We start from the raw sequence: 4277 nt of genomic DNA, 5'->3' as shown, positions 1-4277 counted from the left end.
TTTTAAAGAAGACGGGGTGTTGTCAAACTTAAACTTTTTCTTTTCATTAAGGGATAAAGCTAAGGCATGGTTAAACTCAATAACACCTATACATATGTAAAATTGGGGAGATTTATCTAAGAAATTCTTAGCAAAATATTTTCCATCATTTAAAACTTCTAAACTTAGAAACGATATTACATCTTTTTGTCAGTTTGAAGGGGAATCAATTTATGAACCTCTGAAAGATTTAAAGATCTCTTTAGAAAGCATCTACACCATGTTGTACCTGATCGATTTATAATTCAAACATTCTATAATGGATTAGTGGGATCTCTTAGATCTATTATTCTTGCTGGTGGTGGTTCATTAATGTCAAATCCATTCAATGAAGCATAATCTTTAATTGAATAGATGGCTATTAAAAATTTTTAATGGCCTTCTGCAAAGGTTAAATCCTAAAAGAGTAGCCAATGTTCATGATCCTGATGTTATGTCTATTATGACTGCTCAAATTTCTGCTTTTTCAAAGAAAATAGATCAATTAAGAATGAACTATTCTCAAACACTTTCTGTGATTGAGGAAAATTCATTAAGACAAATGCTAGAATTTCAACCATCATATGAGACTTTGAATGCAATAAATAATAAAAGTAATAATACTTATTCAAATTATTATAATCCAGTTTGGAAGAATAATCCTAATCTAAGTTGAATAATAATAATTATGATAGTGTAAATCAGCAGGGGGAATAATCCAATGAATCCATTAGGAATTTTAAACAACTAGGGTAATTTTAACCATAGGCCCTATTATCCTTTAGGTTTTAATAGATATCCAATATATAAGAAGAAGAATTTTTCTATGGAAGAATTAATAATAAACATGGGAAATTAATTACAAAGTCAAGGAGCTGCACTTATAAATACAAAAAATTAAATTAGGCATATTGCTACTGCACTTAGAAGTAGACCTTCAGGAACTCTTCCAATAAATGTTGAGAGTAATCCAAAGGACCAAAATAAAGAACAAATTAATACTATTCAACTAAGAAGTGAAAGAAAATTTGAAACAAAATTTGAAAAAGAAATTGAAATTAAGAAAGAAAGGGAGGAATTTAAGAAGTTTGAAGAAGATATTCATCGTGAATCAGAGTACCTTATTGAACCAATGAAAATTACTATACAAAAACTGCCACCTCTATTTCCTCAAAGATTAAGTACTTAAGAAATCAACAATAAATATTCCATTTGTTGAAGCCTTGGAACAAATGCCTAACTATGTGAAGTTTATGAAGAATATACTTAATAAGAAGTAGAATTTTACTAATAATAGGACTATTGCATTAAGATAGGAGTGTTGTGTAACAATTTAGAAAAAGCTTCCTGAAAATATAAAGATCCTGGTAGCTTTACTATTCCTTGTGCTATAGGAGGAAGATTTTATGGAAGAGTTTTATGTGATTTGGGAGCTAGTATTAATCTAATGCCTTTATCCATTTTAGAAGATTAGTTTTATGAGAGATTTCCCTTATGACCGTAACTCTTCAATTAGTTGACCGTTCAATCACCTACCCTAAAAGAGTTATAGATGATGTATTGGTTAAAGTGATTAATTTATCTTTCCTGTAGATTTTATCGTGATAGATAGGTGGAAGATAAAGAAATTCAAATTACTTTAGGAAGACCTTTTCTTGCTACAAGAAAAGCTTTAATAGACTTGTAGAAAGGTGAATTGACCACGGAGTCAATGTAAATGAAATACCCTACAAAATGAAAATATGATGAATACTTCAGTATGGAGATTAGTGATTATTTAAGTAATGATTATTTTACTAAAAATTTGGATGAAAGAGTTGAACAAGAATATTTGGAGCATGAATTTGAGGATAAGATGCAAGATGAATCTAATAAAGTGAGTAATGAGGATTTAGAATTTGTTCAAGAAAGGTTTGAAATGTTAGACACTACGGAGAATAGTAAGAATCTTAGTCCTTCAATAGAAAAACCACCTGAACATGAGGTGAAGATACTCCCTCCACATTTAAAGTATGCATTTTTAGGAGATTGGTCTACATTACCTGTTAATGTATCCTCAATGTTAATTGAACTGTAATAACAAAAATTATTGGAAACTTTAAGGAGATATAAGAAAGCTTTTGGATAGATGATAACTGATATCAAATGAATCAGTCTTTCAATTTATATGCATAGAATTTTATTAGAGGAACATCATAAAGCTAGAGTTAGTTGTTAAAAAAGATTAAATCCAATTATGAAAGATGTGGTAAAGAAAGAAATCTTAAAATTGTTAGATGCTAGAATTATTTATCCTTTTTCAAATAGTGCTTGGGTTAGTCCAATTCATGGTGTTCCTAATAAAAAGAGGTGTGATTGTTGTTGTAGATGAGAAGAATGAACCAATATCAACACGACAAGTCATTAGTTGGCGAATTTGTACTAACAATAGAAAATTAAAGTCAACCACTAGGAATGATCATTTTCCTCTGCTTTTTCTGGATCAAATGTTGGATAAACTTACTAGGCATAAATATTTCTATTTTCTGGATGAATATACTGGTTATCACCTGATTCTTATTGCTCCTGAGGATCAAGAGAAGACAACATTTATCTGTTCTTATGACACTTTTGCTTTTAGACGAATGTCCTTTGGTTTATGTAATGCGCCTGCAAAATTTTAAAGGTATATGATGTCAATTTTCCGCGATTTGGTTGAAAAATAGACAGAAGTTCTTATGGATGACTTTTTAGTGTTCAGAAATTGTTTGAATCATGTTTAAACCATTTATAAAAAAGTTTAGAATGATGTGAAAAGACAAATTTAGTATTAAATTGGAACAAAATATCAATTTGTGGTTGTTGGAGGAATAGTACTTAGGCATAAAATATCTGAAAATGGCATGGAAGTAGATTCAGAAAAAAATTCAAGTTATTGTTAAACTATCTCCACCAAAACTATCTCCACCAAATGTTGTATCTCCACCAAATGTTGTGAGAGGGGTTAGAATTTTTTTAGGACATGTTGGTTTCTACAGGCGATACATTAACGATTTTTCCAAAATTACTAAGCCTTTATGCCAAATTTTAGAAAAAGATGTAAATTTTGATTTTAATCTAGAATGCCTAGATGCTTTTGAATTATTACAGGAAAAATTAATCGCTGCACGTATAATTGTTTCACCTGATTGGGAGAAACCATTTGAATTAATGTGCGATGTTAGTGATTATACAATTGAATGGTTTGAGGAAAATGATATGACAAAAATGCCAAATTTTAGAAAAAGATGTAAATTTTGATTTTAATCTAGAATGCCTAGATGCTTTTGAATTATTACAGGAAAAATTAATCGCTGCACGTATAATTGTTTCACCTGATTGGGAGAAACCATTTGAATTAATGTGCGATGTTAGTGATTATACAATTGAATGGTTTGAGGAAAATGATATGACAAAAATTTTAAGGTTATATATTATGCAAGTAAAACTCTTAATGAAGTTTAATTTAATTACACTAGTACTGAAAAATAATTATTAGAAATTATTTATTTTTTTGATAAATTCAGAACATATCACATTGGAACTAAATATATTGTGCATACGGATCATTGTGCTATAAAGTATTTAATACAAAGAAAGATGTGAAACCAACATTAATCAGATGGATCCTTCTAATGTATGAATTTGACTTTGTAGTAGTAGATAGAAAAGAAACTTATAATCAAATAGCTGATCTTTTATCTAGACTGGAACAGAAACAATCAATTAACCTTGAAAGTAAAATTGATGAAAATTTTCCGGTTGAAAATTTTTTATTTGTTAATGAAAGGAAAACGCCTTGGTATGTGAACTTTGTTAAATACATTGTCAGTGACCTTGTACCGTATGAATTAACACCTCAACAACAAAGAAAATTTATTCACGATGCAAATGTTTACTTCATGGATGATCTTCATTTATATAAGCAATTCAAAGATCAGGTTATTCAGATATGTGTACCTTATGATGAAACCCAACAAATTATTCAAAAAGTCATGATTTTGATTTTGTTGGACATTTTGAAATTGATCGAACTGCTCAGAAAGTTTTACAATCGGGAGTTTATTGACCTTCTCTAGGTAGGGATGCTAACATGTATGTAAGAACATGTGATCAATGTCAGCGAGTAGGTAATATTTTGAAAAGAAATGAAATGTCTTTACATTTTTTATCTGAAGTTAAATTTTTTGATGTATGGTGATTTGATTTTACGGGACCGTTTGTGCTCTCGTTTGAGAATT

The sequence above is a fragment of the Phalaenopsis equestris genome, unplaced genomic scaffold, assembly GCF_001263595.1.
Source record: "Phalaenopsis equestris unplaced genomic scaffold, ASM126359v1 Scaffold235496, whole genome shotgun sequence".
Classification (NCBI taxonomy): domain Eukaryota; kingdom Viridiplantae; phylum Streptophyta; class Magnoliopsida; order Asparagales; family Orchidaceae; genus Phalaenopsis; species Phalaenopsis equestris.
This window is presented reverse-complemented; position numbering follows the sequence as displayed.